Raw genomic sequence first — 20,479 nt, 5'->3', positions numbered from 1 at the left:
ATATTATTCCGGAGCCTCAGGAAGAGGGGATATTCTAGTAGGTTCCTTAGAACAATTAAGAGCAGCACCCTTGCTGGACTAAACTCTAATGCAATGAGGGGAAACCAGACTCAAAATCAGATACAACAGGGAGAACAGAATAGACTTATGCCACTAGTTACCACTTACTCGCGTTCTCATCTACCATTGCATCATCAACTCAAAACAAACTTTAAGAAATACACCTCTGGTTTGATACGACTCCAAGACTGCAGAGTGATTTCAGCCCACAGGAGGAACAAGAATCTGAGAGATATGCTCGTCAGGGCCAAGTTGCCAGAACAGATGAGACGTATAAGATCGGGGAAACCCAATCATTGGGCCTTTAAACCGAAACGGTTCTTGTATAATCCTTATGGGAAAATAGGGGCACCCATCTTACAGAGAATGTCCCTAAACACGAGCAACATCGTTTATTGCATCTGTTGCGAAGAATGTGGTCTACTCTATGTGGGTGAAACAGGTCAAACTCTGTTGGAGAGGTTAAAACAACATATTTACAATATTGAGAGGAATGGACTGGACACTCCACTAGTATTGCATTTTCAAATTCACACATTACAACATCTGAGTATAACGGGACTTCAAACCTGTGCGACATGGACGGAGGGCCAGAGGAGGAGATATGAGAGATTGTGGATTTCCAGACTGCGAACTCAACATCCACGGGGCCTGAACGCAGTCTGAATTGCTCCCTTTCAATTGTATTGACAATTATTGCTGTTTTGTGAGACTCTTGACATGACAATAAAAGCTGGAGAGGTACATGCTGGGGCAAAAAAAAGAATATTGTGTCTTCAATTGAAATTTTCTTCTTCTAATGAGAGTGATAATAGACTGGTTTGCCACAAGGGGTGAGACATGAGTGACAGTGACCAGGCAGCTGTTGCCAGTGCACCGGACTCACAACAGTGACTGTACAAGATCAATAGGCCCCTAACCTAACCTAGCCAGATGCCAGAAGCCTGGGCACCTCACCCTGTTTCACCTCTAATCATTCTGTCCCCAGAAAAGCCACTTGAGGGAGACATTTAGCTTTTGATCATGTATAAGCACCATGTAAGAGTAACCGAAGGGGGATTATCTTAGACTTCAACATAAAATCATGGATATGAACTTCTGTGTGTGGTGTTTAACCCCTGGGAGCTCTAACTGGAATGTATAATGGAAGGAAACTGACTATAAGTGATGCCATTATTAAAGGAACAGGAAGCAAATAAACTATATTTTTTTTGGAAGGAGATACATACACACATGAATTTTTGTTATAGATTTAATTAAAAGGTAGCAAATAAGATAACATCTGGTACATGATAATGTACATATGAGTTGTATATGAAGTATGGAAAAAAGGAAAATAGAACCGCTTGTACCTGACTCTCCTGCCCTAAACCTAAAAGGTTTTTGGATTGGCCCTCCCTCCATGTCTCTGGCCTATTCCGACAGCACCATCAGAGGCTCTTTGATGTATGTGAAACACTAATTCGAATCCTGCCAATTGTTTTTTGAAAATAAACTGGTGATTCTCCCTCCCCAGATCTGTTATCCTAATCCTAACCATTTCAATCCCTAACCCTTTTGGTTTATTTCCCCTCCCATCCCACTCCCCTTTTCCTGAGGCTTTGGGGGCGGGACTTGGTTCCCACCCTCAAGACCTTAAATCATTGCATCTGTGCATCTCTCTCTGTGTATCCCTCTGAAGAAGCAGCATGTCCTGCGAAACGTAAGGGAGAAAAGACTGAATTGGGCCAAAACTTTAGACCTCAGCCCAGATTTCTAGTTTTAAGTTGCCAAATTTGGCTTTTGATTTTTTATCTAAATGATTTTAATCATATACAGTTAAATAAATTGGATTTTAAATATGTCAGTATGAGGCTCTTTATCTTGCCGGCCTGCAAATTCCTCTCAGCCTAACAGAGAAGAAAAACCATTTTGAAAACAAGTGGATTAGGACGAGAAGGAACAAAAAAACTCTTTTTTGAACTTAAAGAAAGCAATAGAGACTTCCTCCTTGTGGGATTATTTCAAGCACAAATGTGACTGTGAGTGGGAACTAACCTTTTCCATCTGAGGACAGATTTTCCACTCCAGGACTACAGAGGCCTAGAGGTTTCCATATTTCTGGAAGAAGGCGGCTCAGGAATCCTTCAGACACATCCAGGTAGGCCTCCTACTGACTATGGCTTTTTCCAACAGGTCTGGAGCGGCCCACTTCAGCCGGACAGAGAGATTTGACACAGACACACAGACAAATACACACAATAGAAATAGGAACGGGAGGGAGCAGAGGGGGAGGGAAAAGAATAGAAATGGGATTCGATTTCCTAGACAAATTAAGCAATCTACTAATTATCAACCTCTGGATGTTCAAACTAGGCAGTTGACCAAACAATATTTTAAATTAATACAGGCAATTCATCATAAAGCAATCATAGACTCAGCTATTGCAAACAAAGATCCACCAAGAGGGATGGCAAAACAAGTGACTAAACTCACAAGTTTCATTAAACCAGCCTCACCTTCTGAGGAGGTTCAAAGGGCAGTAGAGAGAAACACTAAACAGTGGTTAGAGAACAACTTACTGGCGCTGCAAGAACATTATATTAATGTGATTACAAACTATGCCAACCTTGCCTTTAATGAAAATGCTCTTCGAATCGCAATTGCTTGGGCAGGAAAAAGATATAAGGCCAGACTAACTCAATCTACTGTGGAAACTATACAGAACTTCTTCTCAGGGGAGGGAGAATCACTTGATGGGTCAGTGTATGCAGAATCATTCCCTGATAGGTCACTGGAGGGAAACTCAACATCAGACTTTGACATAGATAGTGAAGGAGATTTTCCACCATTACAAAGACTAGAACGAGAACATCACCGGTCCCTTTACCCTAAAGTGATAGTTGAGAAGCAGATTAGACCAACGGCTGCGGCCTTAGATGATAGAGGGAGGAACAGCCAGGGCCTAGATAGGGTCCAGCCACCCCTACGGGACTCTCAGTCCACTCCGTATGGAGAGGAATTAACAACAGACCCTCACATGAATGGGCCATTAGAGGTGACCCGTAATCGAACCCTCTCCCCTATAATACCAATATCTACAATCAAGGAAAACAATTTGGCTGCACCCACCCAGGTCCATTCAGGGACATGTGAAGCTGATAGTAGCCAAAAGAGGTCTGTCTCTCCGCCTCCCACCCTACAGCCTTCACGACAAGGAGCTGTGGAGGAGAGAGATCAACAACATAGGGAGACAGAAAATAGACCCCCCTTTTCAACATTGGATAGTGACTTTACAACAGATATGGGTAATCGGATCGAAACAGCTGGTAAACTCAATAAAAGCGAGGGCAATATAAGATCAAATAAACATCATCCGAGATTCACAAAACTTACTAATGTATCTCTTCACCAGCCTACACAGGTTAGAAGCAATGTGGTGGTTTCTCAGAATGACCCGGATTTACAAATCCATGGCCTTGACCAGGAGAGTGGCACTCACCATCATCTTCTCTCTCATTCTACTGCCACAGCAGTAAAATACAGGTTACAGACTGAAGGGAGTGCCGCTGTAATGGACACAGGAACAGGAGAGCGAGACACCGCTAAAAGAGTAACGGGAAATAACAACAACATGATGATGCAGGGCCCGGTCAAGGGCAATAATGCCGACTGTGGGACACAAACGACCTCATCTGACCCAAAAATTACTCTTGTTGCGGGCTCCCTAAATGTGTCAGCGGCAACCTTACATCAAAAACTAAACAACTCAAATCAAATGACTGAGAGAGAGAAAGACAAATATGTACATTTTCCAAATACTCATAAGGCCCGAAAAGGGAGAAAGATCATGGATTGGCAATTTAAATGTAACAAACCAATTTGGTTTCTGGGGGATTCTAACCTCTATCGTATGCCACCACATTGCTCAGGAGAGATTCAGGTTGATAGTTATCCAGGCGCGTCGTTCTATCACTTTAATCAGATCTTGGAAAAAACCCCTCCGCATGCACTGGTGAAGCTGGTGGTGCTGTCGGTGGGTATTAATAATAGAGACCAGGACCCACATAAAACATCCATAAAACAACTTAGAATGCTCTACAGGAAGGCTCAGTCTGTTTTCCCCAATGCAAATATTTATTTCCCACTGATTAACTATTCGCACCTTCTACCTCAGGAGCAGAAATACAACTTAGACATTGTTAATGACTTCGCGCTGAAGCGTTTGCCTGTAATAAGCCGTATAGCCGAGGACCAATTCCATACGGTCACAGATAACATCCACTGGACTCAGGAAACGGCGGGGCGAATATTCAAGCATTGGTGCAGTGAATTGAAATTGGATTTTTAACTCCTATTGAGCCTAATATGGGGGATCGCCCTTCAGACTTTACTCGGGCTCACTGTAGGGAGAAACAGTCTTCCATCTTCTGTTTACAGTCTTTCACTGATCCACCTAATAGTATCCAATTGGATTCTGATTCACCTACAGATGGGATACATGATTTGAAATCCCCTAAACACGGTTGGTGTGCTGAGGGGAGTAATATATTAAATTTATCAACCTTATTCCGACCCACTGCGCGACAAATAGAACTATTGGAGAAAGGGCTTTCTTACATTCCAACCCCAAATATACTAGATAGGGAGGAGTTATGGAGGGACATTTCCTTATATCACAGGAGGATTAAACTCTTGGACCATTTTGGTGAGGATAAAAAGGATGGGGACTGTAGGACTCGTTTTACGCTACCATCTAATTGGGAACCCACTTGGGGCCAGTTAGATGAGAGAGTGAGAAAGTTAATTGAAGCCGACTTGCGGGATTCTGCTGGATTCCGACTGTGGAGCAGGGGTACTGATGGTGTGGGAGGTGAGGATATGGAAGTGATTAGGGAACTTCAACAAAATAAAAACATTATTTTTAAACCAGCAGATAAGGGTTCCAAGATTGTGATTTTGGATAAACATCAATATGTTCTGGAAGCTAATAGACAGCTGGCTAATGGTAAATACTACAGAGCTATTGAGAACAGTATTCAACAGAACACACAACTCCAAGTTCGTAGTATCGTGAGTAAATTATATAATAAAAAATATATTACTGCAAAACAAAGGGATTTTTTATATGGCCCAGATGAACCTCGGAATAGACAGTTTTACCTTCTTCCGAAGATCCATAAAGATCCCCAGACGTGGACAGTACCAAACGTGATTCCGTCAGGGAGGCCCATTGTATCGGACTGTAGCAGTGCGACTTATAACATCTCCCTTTATATAGATCACTTTCTGGGACCTCTCTCGGTTAAACATCCTAGTTATCTGAAAGATACATATCACTTCCTGGAACTTATCAAACCAATACGATTACCAATAAATACGCAACTCTTCACAATTGATATTGAAAGTCTTTATACAAACATTAATACTGAATTAGGTTTAAGCACAATAAAAAATATCTTGGAACAGCATCCAGATCCTAAGAGACCGGACGCAGAACTCTTGCAGCTGTTGGAAATCTGTTTGAGGTGTAATGATTTTGAATTTGCGGGGAGACAATATTTACAGGTTCAGGGTACAGCTATGGGACATAGATATGCCCCTTCTTATGCTAACCTATATATGAGCCAATGGGAATGTGAGGCCCTGAGAAAGTGTCCGCATAAACCAACCTTCTATTTTAGGTTCTTAGATGACATCATAGGGGCGTGGCCCCATGGTGAACATAAATTCACTGAATTTATCAACATCTTGAATAGTCATCATCCCTCCATTAAAGTCAAATATGAAATACATCCAATACAGGTCAATTTCTTGGACACGACAGTATTTTTAGAACAACTGGGTCAAAATCTGAAAATTTCTACTAAGGTTTATTTTAAACCTACAGATTGCCATGCTCTCTTGCACAAGAGCAGCTACCATCCCAAACACACTTTTAAGGGTATCATAAAGTCCCAAATCATCAGGTTCTATAGAATTTCTTCAAAGGAATCAGATCTTCAGGATGCAATTGGCATATTATTCCGGAGCCTCAGGAAGAGGGGATATTCTAGTAGGTTCCTTAGAACAATTAAGAGCAGCACCCTTGCTGGACTAAACTCTAATGCAATGAGGGGAAACCAGACTCAAAATCAGATACAACAGGGAGAACAGAATAGACTTATGCCACTAGTTACCACTTACTCGCGTTCTCATCTACCATTGCATCATCAACTCAAAACAAACTTTAAGAAATACACCTCTGGTTTGATACGACTCCAAGACTGCAGAGTGATTTCAGCCCACAGGAGGAACAAGAATCTGAGAGATATGCTCGTCAGGGCCAAGTTGCCAGAACAGATGAGACGTATAAGATCGGGGAAACCCAATCATTGGGCCTTTAAACCGAAACGGTTCTTGTATAATCCTTATGGGAAAATAGGGGCACCCATCTTACAGAGAATGTCCCTAAACACGAGCAACATCGTTTATTGCATCTGTTGCGAAGAATGTGGTCTACTCTATGTGGGTGAAACAGGTCAAACTCTGTTGGAGAGGTTAAAACAACATATTTACAATATTGAGAGGAATGGACTGGACACTCCACTAGTATTGCATTTTCAAATTCACACATTACAACATCTGAGTATAACGGGACTTCAAACCTGTGCGACATGGACGGAGGGCCAGAGGAGGAGATATGAGAGATTGTGGATTTCCAGACTGCGAACTCAACATCCACGGGGCCTGAACGCAGTCTGAATTGCTCCCTTTCAATTGTATTGACAATTATTGCTGTTTTGTGAGACTCTTGACATGACAATAAAAGCTGGAGAGGTACATGCTGGGGCAAAAAAAAGAATATTGTGTCTTCAATTGAAATTTTCTTCTTCTAATGAGAGTGATAATAGACTGGTTTGCCACAAGGGGTGAGACATGAGTGACAGTGACCAGGCAGCTGTTGCCAGTGCACCGGACTCACAACAGTGACTGTACAAGATCAATAGGCCCCTAACCTAACCTAGCCAGATGCCAGAAGCCTGGGCACCTCACCCTGTTTCACCTCTAATCATTCTGTCCCCAGAAAAGCCACTTGAGGGAGACATTTAGCTTTTGATCATGTATAAGCACCATGTAAGAGTAACCGAAGGGGGATTATCTTAGACTTCAACATAAAATCATGGATATGAACTTCTGTGTGTGGTGTTTAACCCCTGGGAGCTCTAACTGGAATGTATAATGGAAGGAAACTGACTATAAGTGATGCCATTATTAAAGGAACAGGAAGCAAATAAACTATATTTTTTTTGGAAGGAGATACATACACACATGAATTTTTGTTATAGATTTAATTAAAAGGTAGCAAATAAGATAACATCTGGTACATGATAATGTACATATGAGTTGTATATGAAGTATGGAAAAAAGGAAAATAGAACCGCTTGTACCTGACTCTCCTGCCCTAAACCTAAAAGGTTTTTGGATTGGCCCTCCCTCCATGTCTCTGGCCTATTCCGACAGCACCATCAGAGGCTCTTTGATGTATGTGAAACACTAATTCGAATCCTGCCAATTGTTTTTTGAAAATAAACTGGTGATTCTCCCTCCCCAGATCTGTTATCCTAATCCTAACCATTTCAATCCCTAACCCTTTTGGTTTATTTCCCCTCCCATCCCACTCCCCTTTTCCTGAGGCTTTGGGGGCGGGACTTGGTTCCCACCCTCAAGACCTTAAATCATTGCATCTGTGCATCTCTCTCTGTGTATCCCTCTGAAGAAGCAGCATGTCCTGCGAAACGTAAGGGAGAAAAGACTGAATTGGGCCAAAACTTTAGACCTCAGCCCAGATTTCTAGTTTTAAGTTGCCAAATTTGGCTTTTGATTTTTTATCTAAATGATTTTAATCATATACAGTTAAATAAATTGGATTTTAAATATGTCAGTATGAGGCTCTTTATCTTGCCGGCCTGCAAATTCCTCTCAGCCTAACAGAGAAGAAAAACCATTTTGAAAACAAGTGGATTAGGACGAGAAGGAACAAAAAAACTCTTTTTTGAACTTAAAGAAAGCAATAGAGACTTCCTCCTTGTGGGATTATTTCAAGCACAAATGTGACTGTGAGTGGGAACTAACCTTTTCCATCTGAGGACAGATTTTCCACTCCAGGACTACAGAGGCCTAGAGGTTTCCATATTTCTGGAAGAAGGCGGCTCAGGAATCCTTCAGACACATCCAGGTAGGCCTCCTACTGACTATGGCTTTTTCCAACAGGTCTGGAGCGGCCCACTTCAGCCGGACAGAGAGATTTGACACAGACACACAGACAAATACACACAATAGAAATAGGAACGGGAGGGAGCAGAGGGGGAGGGAAAAGAATAGAAATGGGATTCGATTTCCTAGACAAATTAAGCAATCTACTAATTATCAACCTCTGGATGTTCAAACTAGGCAGTTGACCAAACAATATTTTAAATTAATACAGGCAATTCATCATAAAGCAATCATAGACTCAGCTATTGCAAACAAAGATCCACCAAGAGGGATGGCAAAACAAGTGACTAAACTCACAAGTTTCATTAAACCAGCCTCACCTTCTGAGGAGGTTCAAAGGGCAGTAGAGAGAAACACTAAACAGTGGTTAGAGAACAACTTACTGGCGCTGCAAGAACATTATATTAATGTGATTACAAACTATGCCAACCTTGCCTTTAATGAAAATGCTCTTCGAATCGCAATTGCTTGGGCAGGAAAAAGATATAAGGCCAGACTAACTCAATCTACTGTGGAAACTATACAGAACTTCTTCTCAGGGGAGGGAGAATCACTTGATGGGTCAGTGTATGCAGAATCATTCCCTGATAGGTCACTGGAGGGAAACTCAACATCAGACTTTGACATAGATAGTGAAGGAGATTTTCCACCATTACAAAGACTAGAACGAGAACATCACCGGTCCCTTTACCCTAAAGTGATAGTTGAGAAGCAGATTAGACCAACGGCTGCGGCCTTAGATGATAGAGGGAGGAACAGCCAGGGCCTAGATAGGGTCCAGCCACCCCTACGGGACTCTCAGTCCACTCCGTATGGAGAGGAATTAACAACAGACCCTCACATGAATGGGCCATTAGAGGTGACCCGTAATCGAACCCTCTCCCCTATAATACCAATATCTACAATCAAGGAAAACAATTTGGCTGCACCCACCCAGGTCCATTCAGGGACATGTGAAGCTGATAGTAGCCAAAAGAGGTCTGTCTCTCCGCCTCCCACCCTACAGCCTTCACGACAAGGAGCTGTGGAGGAGAGAGATCAACAACATAGGGAGACAGAAAATAGACCCCCCTTTTCAACATTGGATAGTGACTTTACAACAGATATGGGTAATCGGATCGAAACAGCTGGTAAACTCAATAAAAGCGAGGGCAATATAAGATCAAATAAACATCATCCGAGATTCACAAAACTTACTAATGTATCTCTTCACCAGCCTACACAGGTTAGAAGCAATGTGGTGGTTTCTCAGAATGACCCGGATTTACAAATCCATGGCCTTGACCAGGAGAGTGGCACTCACCATCATCTTCTCTCTCATTCTACTGCCACAGCAGTAAAATACAGGTTACAGACTGAAGGGAGTGCCGCTGTAATGGACACAGGAACAGGAGAGCGAGACACCGCTAAAAGAGTAACGGGAAATAACAACAACATGATGATGCAGGGCCCGGTCAAGGGCAATAATGCCGACTGTGGGACACAAACGACCTCATCTGACCCAAAAATTACTCTTGTTGCGGGCTCCCTAAATGTGTCAGCGGCAACCTTACATCAAAAACTAAACAACTCAAATCAAATGACTGAGAGAGAGAAAGACAAATATGTACATTTTCCAAATACTCATAAGGCCCGAAAAGGGAGAAAGATCATGGATTGGCAATTTAAATGTAACAAACCAATTTGGTTTCTGGGGGATTCTAACCTCTATCGTATGCCACCACATTGCTCAGGAGAGATTCAGGTTGATAGTTATCCAGGCGCGTCGTTCTATCACTTTAATCAGATCTTGGAAAAAACCCCTCCGCATGCACTGGTGAAGCTGGTGGTGCTGTCGGTGGGTATTAATAATAGAGACCAGGACCCACATAAAACATCCATAAAACAACTTAGAATGCTCTACAGGAAGGCTCAGTCTGTTTTCCCCAATGCAAATATTTATTTCCCACTGATTAACTATTCGCACCTTCTACCTCAGGAGCAGAAATACAACTTAGACATTGTTAATGACTTCGCGCTGAAGCGTTTGCCTGTAATAAGCCGTATAGCCGAGGACCAATTCCATACGGTCACAGATAACATCCACTGGACTCAGGAAACGGCGGGGCGAATATTCAAGCATTGGTGCAGTGAATTGAAATTGGATTTTTAACTCCTATTGAGCCTAATATGGGGGATCGCCCTTCAGACTTTACTCGGGCTCACTGTAGGGAGAAACAGTCTTCCATCTTCTGTTTACAGTCTTTCACTGATCCACCTAATAGTATCCAATTGGATTCTGATTCACCTACAGATGGGATACATGATTTGAAATCCCCTAAACACGGTTGGTGTGCTGAGGGGAGTAATATATTAAATTTATCAACCTTATTCCGACCCACTGCGCGACAAATAGAACTATTGGAGAAAGGGCTTTCTTACATTCCAACCCCAAATATACTAGATAGGGAGGAGTTATGGAGGGACATTTCCTTATATCACAGGAGGATTAAACTCTTGGACCATTTTGGTGAGGATAAAAAGGATGGGGACTGTAGGACTCGTTTTACGCTACCATCTAATTGGGAACCCACTTGGGGCCAGTTAGATGAGAGAGTGAGAAAGTTAATTGAAGCCGACTTGCGGGATTCTGCTGGATTCCGACTGTGGAGCAGGGGTACTGATGGTGTGGGAGGTGAGGATATGGAAGTGATTAGGGAACTTCAACAAAATAAAAACATTATTTTTAAACCAGCAGATAAGGGTTCCAAGATTGTGATTTTGGATAAACATCAATATGTTCTGGAAGCTAATAGACAGCTGGCTAATGGTAAATACTACAGAGCTATTGAGAACAGTATTCAACAGAACACACAACTCCAAGTTCGTAGTATCGTGAGTAAATTATATAATAAAAAATATATTACTGCAAAACAAAGGGATTTTTTATATGGCCCAGATGAACCTCGGAATAGACAGTTTTACCTTCTTCCGAAGATCCATAAAGATCCCCAGACGTGGACAGTACCAAACGTGATTCCGTCAGGGAGGCCCATTGTATCGGACTGTAGCAGTGCGACTTATAACATCTCCCTTTATATAGATCACTTTCTGGGACCTCTCTCGGTTAAACATCCTAGTTATCTGAAAGATACATATCACTTCCTGGAACTTATCAAACCAATACGATTACCAATAAATACGCAACTCTTCACAATTGATATTGAAAGTCTTTATACAAACATTAATACTGAATTAGGTTTAAGCACAATAAAAAATATCTTGGAACAGCATCCAGATCCTAAGAGACCGGACGCAGAACTCTTGCAGCTGTTGGAAATCTGTTTGAGGTGTAATGATTTTGAATTTGCGGGGAGACAATATTTACAGGTTCAGGGTACAGCTATGGGACATAGATATGCCCCTTCTTATGCTAACCTATATATGAGCCAATGGGAATGTGAGGCCCTGAGAAAGTGTCCGCATAAACCAACCTTCTATTTTAGGTTCTTAGATGACATCATAGGGGCGTGGCCCCATGGTGAACATAAATTCACTGAATTTATCAACATCTTGAATAGTCATCATCCCTCCATTAAAGTCAAATATGAAATACATCCAATACAGGTCAATTTCTTGGACACGACAGTATTTTTAGAACAACTGGGTCAAAATCTGAAAATTTCTACTAAGGTTTATTTTAAACCTACAGATTGCCATGCTCTCTTGCACAAGAGCAGCTACCATCCCAAACACACTTTTAAGGGTATCATAAAGTCCCAAATCATCAGGTTCTATAGAATTTCTTCAAAGGAATCAGATCTTCAGGATGCAATTGGCATATTATTCCGGAGCCTCAGGAAGAGGGGATATTCTAGTAGGTTCCTTAGAACAATTAAGAGCAGCACCCTTGCTGGACTAAACTCTAATGCAATGAGGGGAAACCAGACTCAAAATCAGATACAACAGGGAGAACAGAATAGACTTATGCCACTAGTTACCACTTACTCGCGTTCTCATCTACCATTGCATCATCAACTCAAAACAAACTTTAAGAAATACACCTCTGGTTTGATACGACTCCAAGACTGCAGAGTGATTTCAGCCCACAGGAGGAACAAGAATCTGAGAGATATGCTCGTCAGGGCCAAGTTGCCAGAACAGATGAGACGTATAAGATCGGGGAAACCCAATCATTGGGCCTTTAAACCGAAACGGTTCTTGTATAATCCTTATGGGAAAATAGGGGCACCCATCTTACAGAGAATGTCCCTAAACACGAGCAACATCGTTTATTGCATCTGTTGCGAAGAATGTGGTCTACTCTATGTGGGTGAAACAGGTCAAACTCTGTTGGAGAGGTTAAAACAACATATTTACAATATTGAGAGGAATGGACTGGACACTCCACTAGTATTGCATTTTCAAATTCACACATTACAACATCTGAGTATAACGGGACTTCAAACCTGTGCGACATGGACGGAGGGCCAGAGGAGGAGATATGAGAGATTGTGGATTTCCAGACTGCGAACTCAACATCCACGGGGCCTGAACGCAGTCTGAATTGCTCCCTTTCAATTGTATTGACAATTATTGCTGTTTTGTGAGACTCTTGACATGACAATAAAAGCTGGAGAGGTACATGCTGGGGCAAAAAAAAGAATATTGTGTCTTCAATTGAAATTTTCTTCTTCTAATGAGAGTGATAATAGACTGGTTTGCCACAAGGGGTGAGACATGAGTGACAGTGACCAGGCAGCTGTTGCCAGTGCACCGGACTCACAACAGTGACTGTACAAGATCAATAGGCCCCTAACCTAACCTAGCCAGATGCCAGAAGCCTGGGCACCTCACCCTGTTTCACCTCTAATCATTCTGTCCCCAGAAAAGCCACTTGAGGGAGACATTTAGCTTTTGATCATGTATAAGCACCATGTAAGAGTAACCGAAGGGGGATTATCTTAGACTTCAACATAAAATCATGGATATGAACTTCTGTGTGTGGTGTTTAACCCCTGGGAGCTCTAACTGGAATGTATAATGGAAGGAAACTGACTATAAGTGATGCCATTATTAAAGGAACAGGAAGCAAATAAACTATATTTTTTTTGGAAGGAGATACATACACACATGAATTTTTGTTATAGATTTAATTAAAAGGTAGCAAATAAGATAACATCTGGTACATGATAATGTACATATGAGTTGTATATGAAGTATGGAAAAAAGGAAAATAGAACCGCTTGTACCTGACTCTCCTGCCCTAAACCTAAAAGGTTTTTGGATTGGCCCTCCCTCCATGTCTCTGGCCTATTCCGACAGCACCATCAGAGGCTCTTTGATGTATGTGAAACACTAATTCGAATCCTGCCAATTGTTTTTTGAAAATAAACTGGTGATTCTCCCTCCCCAGATCTGTTATCCTAATCCTAACCATTTCAATCCCTAACCCTTTTGGTTTATTTCCCCTCCCATCCCACTCCCCTTTTCCTGAGGCTTTGGGGGCGGGACTTGGTTCCCACCCTCAAGACCTTAAATCATTGCATCTGTGCATCTCTCTCTGTGTATCCCTCTGAAGAAGCAGCATGTCCTGCGAAACGTAAGGGAGAAAAGACTGAATTGGGCCAAAACTTTAGACCTTAGCCCAGATTTCTAGCTTTAAGTTGCCAAATTTGGCTTTTGAATTTTTATCTAAATGATTTTAATCCTATATAGTTAAATAAAATAAATTGGATTTTAAATATGTCAGTATGAGGCTCTTTATCTTGCCGGCCTGCAAATTCCTCTCAGCCTAACAGAGAAGAAAAACCATTCTGAAAACAAGTGGATTAGGACGAGAAGGAACAAAAAAACTCTTTTTTGAACTTAAAGAAAGCAATAGAGACTTCCTCCTTGTGGGATTATTTCAAGCACAAATGTGACTGTGAGTGGGAACTAACCTTTTCCATCTGAGGACAGATTTTCCACTCCAGGACTACAGAGGCCTAGAGATTTCCATATTTCTGGAAGAAGGCGGCTCAGGAACCCTTCAGACACATCCAGGTAGGCCTCCTACTGACTATGGCTTTTTTCAACAGGTCTGGAGCGGCCCACTTCAGCCGGACAGAGAGATTTGACACAGACCCACAGACAAATACACACAATAGAAATAGGAACGGGAGGGAGCAGAGGGGGAGGGAAAAGAATAGAAATGGGATTCGATTTCCTAGACAAATTAAGCAATCTACTAATTATCAACCTCTGGATGTTCAAACTAGACAGTTGACCAAACAATATTTTAAATTAATACAGGCAATTCATCATAAAGCAATCATAGACTCAGCTATTGCAAATAAAGATCCACCAAGAGGGATGGCAAAACAAGTGACTAAACTCACAAGTTTTATTAAACCAGCCTCACCTTCTGAGGAGGTTCAAAGGGCAGTAGAGAGAAACACTAAACAGTGGTTAGAGAACAACTTACTGGCGCTGCAAGAACATTATATTAATGTGATTACAAACTATGCCAACCTTGCCTTTAATGAAAATGCTCTTCGAATTGCAATTGCTTGGGCAGGAAAAAGATATAAGGCCAGACTAACTCAATCTACTGTGGAAACTATACAGAACTTCTTCTCAGGGGAGGGAGAATCACTTGATAGGTCAGTGTATGCAGAATCATCCCCTGATAGGTCACTGGAGGGAAACTCAACATCAGACTTTGACATAGATAGTGAAGGAGATTTTCCACCATTACAAAGACTAGAACGAGAACATCACCGGTCCCTCTACCCTAAAGTGATAGTTGAGAAGCAGATTAGACCAACGGCTGCGGCCTTAGATGATAGAGGGAGGAACAGCCAGGGCCTAGATAGGGTCCAGCCACCCCTACGGGACTCTCAGTCCACTCCGTATGGAGAGGAATTAACAACAGACCCTCACATGAATGGGCCATTAGAGGTGACCCGTAATCGAACCCTCTCCCCTATAATACCAATATCCACAATCAAGGAAAACAATTTGGCTGCACCCACCCAGGTCCATTCAGGGACATGTGAAGCTGATAGTAGCCAAAAGAGGTCTGTCTCTCCGCCTCCCACCCTACAGCTTTCACGACAAGGAGCTGTGGAGGAGAGAGATCAACAACATAGGGAGACAGAAAATAGACCCCCCTTTCCAACATTTGATAGTGACTTTACAACAGATATGGGTAATCGGATCGAAACAGCTGGTAAACTCAATAAAAGCGAGGGTAATATAAGACCAAATAAACATCATCCGAGATTCACAAAACTTACTAATGTATCTCTTCACCAGCCTACACAGGTTAGAAGCAATGTGGTGGTTTCTCAGAATGACCCGGATTTACAAATCCATGGCCTTGACCAGGAGAGTGGCACTCACCATCATCTTCTCTCTCATTCTACTGCCACAGCAGTAAAATACAGGTTACAGACTGAAGGGAGTGCCGCTGTAATGGACACAGGAACAGGAGAGCGAGACACCGCTAAAAGAGTAACGGGAAATAACAACAACATGATGATGCAGGGCCCGGTCAAGGGCAATAATGCCGACTGTGGGACACAAACGACCTCATCTGACCCAAAAATTACTCTTGTTGCGGGCTCCCTAAATGTGTCAGCGGCAACCTCACATCAAAAACTAAATAACTCAAATCAAATGACTGAGAGAGAGAAAGACAAATATGTACATTTTCCAAATACCCATAAGGCCCGAAAAGGGAGAAAGATCATGGATTGGCAATTTAAATGTAACAAACCAATTTGGTTTCTGGGGGATTCTAACCTCTATCGTATGCCACCACATTGCTCAGGAGAGATTCAGGTTGATAGTTATCCAGGCGCGTCGTTCTATCACTTTAATCAGATCTTGGAAAAAACCCCTCCGCATGCACTGGTGAAGCTGGTGGTGCTGTCGGTGGGTATTAATAATAGAGACCAGGACCCACATAAAACATCCATAAAACAACTTAGAATGCTCTACAGGAAGGCTCAGTCTGTTTTCCCCAATGCAAATATTTATTTCCCACTGATTAACTATTCGCACCTTCTACCTCAGGAGCAGAAATACAACTTAGACATTGTTAATGACTTCGCGCTGAAGCGTTTGCCTGTAATAAGCCGTATAGCCGAGGACCAATTCCATACGGTCACAGATAACATCCACTGGACTCAGGAAACGGCAGGGCGAATATTCAAGCATTGGTGCAGTGAATTGAAATTGGATTTTTAACTTCTATTGAGCCTAATATGGGGGATCGCCCTTCAGACTTTACTCGGGCTCACTGTAGGGAGAAACAGTCTTCCATCTTCTGTTTACAGTCTTTCACTGATCCACCTAATAGTATTCAATTGGATTCTAATTCACCTACAGATGGGATACATGATTTGAAATCCCCTAAACACGGTTGGTGTGCTGAGGGGAGTAATATATTAAATTTATCAACCTTATTCCGACCCACTGCGCGACAAATAGAACTATTGGAGAAAGGGCTTTCTTACATTCCAACCCCAAATATACTAGATAGGGAGGAGTTATGGAGGGACATTTCCTTATATCACAGGAGGATTAAACTCTTGGACCATTTTGGTGAGGATAAAAAGGATGGGGACTGTAGGACTCGTTTTACGCTACCATCTAATTGGGAACCCACTTGGGGCCAGTTAGATGAGAGAGTGAGAAAGTTAATTGAAGCCGACTTGCGGGATTCTGCTGGATTCCGACTGTGGAGCAGGGGTACTGATGGTGTGGGAGGTGAGGATATGGAAGTGATTAGGGAACTTCAACAAAATAAAAACATTATTTTTAAACCAGCAGATAAGGGTTCCAAGATTGTGATTTTGGATAAACATCAATATGTTCTGGAAGCTAATAGACAGCTGGCTAATGGTAAATACTACAGAGCTATTGAGAACAGTATTCAACAGAACACACAACTCCAAGTTCGTAGTATCGTGAGTAAATTATATAATAAAAAATATATTACTGCAAAACAAAGGGATTTTTTATATGGCCCAGATGAACCTCGGAATAGACAGTTTTACCTTCTTCCGAAGATCCATAAAGATCCCCAGACGTGGACAGTACCAAACGTGATTCCGTCAGGGAGGCCCATTGTATCGGACTGTAGCAGTGCGACTTATAACATCTCCCTTTATATAGATCACTTTCTGGGACCTCTCTCGGTTAAACATCCTAGTTATCTGAAAGATACATATCACTTCCTGGAACTTATCAAACCAATACGATTACCAATAAATACGCAACTCTTCACAATTGATATTGAAAGTCTTTATACAAACATTAATACTGAATTAGGTTTAAGCACAATAAAAAATATCTTGGAACAGCATCCAGATCCTAAGAGACCGGACGCAGAACTCTTGCAGCTGTTGGAAATCTGTTTGAGGTGTAATGATTTTGAATTTGCGGGGAGACAATATTTACAGGTTCAGGGTACAGCTATGGGACATAGATATGCCCCTTCTTATGCTAACCTATATATGAGCCAATGGGAATGTGAGGCCCTGAGAAAGTGTCCGCATAAACCAACCTTCTATTTTAGGTTCTTAGATGACATCATAGGGGCGTGGCCCCATGGTGAACATAAATTCACTGAATTTATCAACATCTTGAATAGTCATCATCCCTCCATTAAAGTCAAATATGAAATACATCCAATACAGGTCAATTTCTTGGACACGACAGTATTTTTAGAACAACTGGGTCAAAATCTGAAAATTTCTACTAAGGTTTATTTTAAACCTACAGATTGCCATGCTCTCTTGCACAAGAGCAGCTACCATCCCAAACACACTTTTAAGGGTATCATAAAGTCCCAAATCATCAGGTTCTATAGAATTTCTTCAAAGGAATCAGATCTTCAGGATGCAATTGGCATATTATTCCGGAGCCTCAGGAAGAGGGGATATTCTAGTAGGTTCCTTAGAACAATTAAGAGCAGCACCCTTGCTGGACTAAACTCTAATGCAATGAGGGGAAACCAGACTCAAAATCAGATACAACAGGGAGAACAGAATAGACTTATGCCACTAGTTACCACTTACTCGCGTTCTCATCTACCATTGCATCATCAACTCAAAACAAACTTTAAGAAATACACCTCTGGTTTGATACGACTCCAAGACTGCAGAGTGATTTCAGCCCACAGGAGGAACAAGAATCTGAGAGATATGCTCGTCAGGGCCAAGTTGCCAGAACAGATGAGACGTATAAGATCGGGGAAACCCAATCATTGGGCCTTTAAACCGAAACGGTTCTTGTATAATCCTTATGGGAAAATAGGGGCACCCATCTTACAGAGAATGTCCCTAAACACGAGCAACATCGTTTATTGCATCTGTTGCGAAGAATGTGGTCTACTCTATGTGGGTGAAACAGGTCAAACTCTGTTGGAGAGGTTAAAACAACATATTTACAATATTGAGAGGAATGGACTGGACACTCCACTAGTATTGCATTTTCAAATTCACACATTACAACATCTGAGTATAACGGGACTTCAAACCTGTGCGACATGGACGGAGGGCCAGAGGAGGAGATATGAGAGATTGTGGATTTCCAGACTGCGAACTCAACATCCACGGGGCCTGAACGCAGTCTGAATTGCTCCCTTTCAATTGTATTGACAATTATTGCTGTTTTGTGAGACTCTTGACATGACAATAAAAGCTGGAGAGGTACATGCTGGGGCAAAAAAAAGAATATTGTGTCTTCAATTGAAATTTTCTTCTTCTAATGAGAGTGATAATAGACTGGTTTGCCACAAGGGGTGAGACATGAGTGACAGTGACCAGGCAGCTGTTGCCAGTGCACCGGACTCACAACAGTGACTGTACAAGATCAATAGGCCCCTAACCTAACCTAGCCAGATGCCAGAAGCCTGGGCACCTCACCCTGTTTCACCTCTAATCATTCTGTCCCCAGAAAAGCCACTTGAGGGAGACATTTAGCTTTTGATCATGTATAAGCACCATGTAAGAGTAACCGAAGGGGGATTATCTTAGACTTCAACATAAAATCATGGATATGAACTTCTGTGTGTGGTGTTTAACCCCTGGGAGCTCTAACTGGAATGTATAATGGAAGGAAACTGACTATAAGTGATGCCATTATTAAAGGAACAGGAAGCAAATAAACTATATTTTTTTTGGAAGGAGATACATACACACATGAATTTTTGTTATAGATTTAATTAAAAGGTAGCAAATAAGATAACATCTGGTACATGATAATGTACATATGAGTTGTATATGAAGTATGGAAAAAAGGAAAATAGAACCGCTTGTACCTGACTCTCCTGCCCTAAACCTAAAAGGTTTTTGGATTGGCCCTCCCTCCATGTCTCTGGCCTATTCCGACAGCACCATCAGAGGCTCTTTGATGTATGTGAAACACTAATTCGAATCCTGCCAATTGTTTTTTGAAAATAAACTGGTGATTCTCCCTCCCCAGATCTGTTATCCTAATCCTAACCATTTCAATCCCTAACCCTTTTGGTTTATTTCCCCTCCCATCCCACTCCCCTTTTCCTGAGGCTTTGGGGGCGGGACTTGGTTCCCACCCTCAAGACCTTAAATCATTGCATCTGTGCATCTCTCTCTGTGTATCCCTCTGAAGAAGCAGCATGTCCTGCGAAACGTAAGGGAGAAAAGACTGAATTGGGCCAAAACTTTAGACCTTAGCCCAGATTTCTAGCTTTAAGTTGCCAAATTTGGCTTTTGAATTTTTATCTAAATGATTTTAATCCTATATAGTTAAATAAAATAAATTGGATTTTAAATATGTCAGTATGAGGCTCTTTATCTTGCCGGCCTGCAAATTCCTCTCAGCCTAACAGAGAAGAAAAACCATTCTGAAAACAAGTGGATTAGGACGAGAAGGAACAAAAAAACTCTTTTTTGAACTTAAAGAAAGCAATAGAGACTTCCTCCTTGTGGGATTATTTCAAGCACAAATGTGACTGTGAGTGGGAACTAACCTTTTCCATCTGAGGACAGATTTTCCACTCCAGGACTACAGAGGCCTAGAGATTTCCATATTTCTGGAAGAAGGCGGCTCAGGAACCCTTCAGACACATCCAGGTAGGCCTCCTACTGACTATGGCTTTTTTCAACAGGTCTGGAGCGGCCCACTTCAGCCGGACAGAGAGATTTGACACAGACCCACAGACAAATACACA

The sequence above is a fragment of the Rhamphochromis longiceps genome, unplaced genomic scaffold, assembly GCF_057381845.1.
Source record: "Rhamphochromis longiceps isolate RC_006_pf unplaced genomic scaffold, R_longiceps_female_GT1.1 unmapped_scaffold_5, whole genome shotgun sequence".
NCBI classification, from domain to species: Eukaryota; Metazoa; Chordata; class Actinopteri; order Cichliformes; family Cichlidae; genus Rhamphochromis; species Rhamphochromis longiceps.
The sequence above is the reverse complement of the archived record's forward strand: the minus strand, read 5'-3'. Positions refer to the sequence as shown.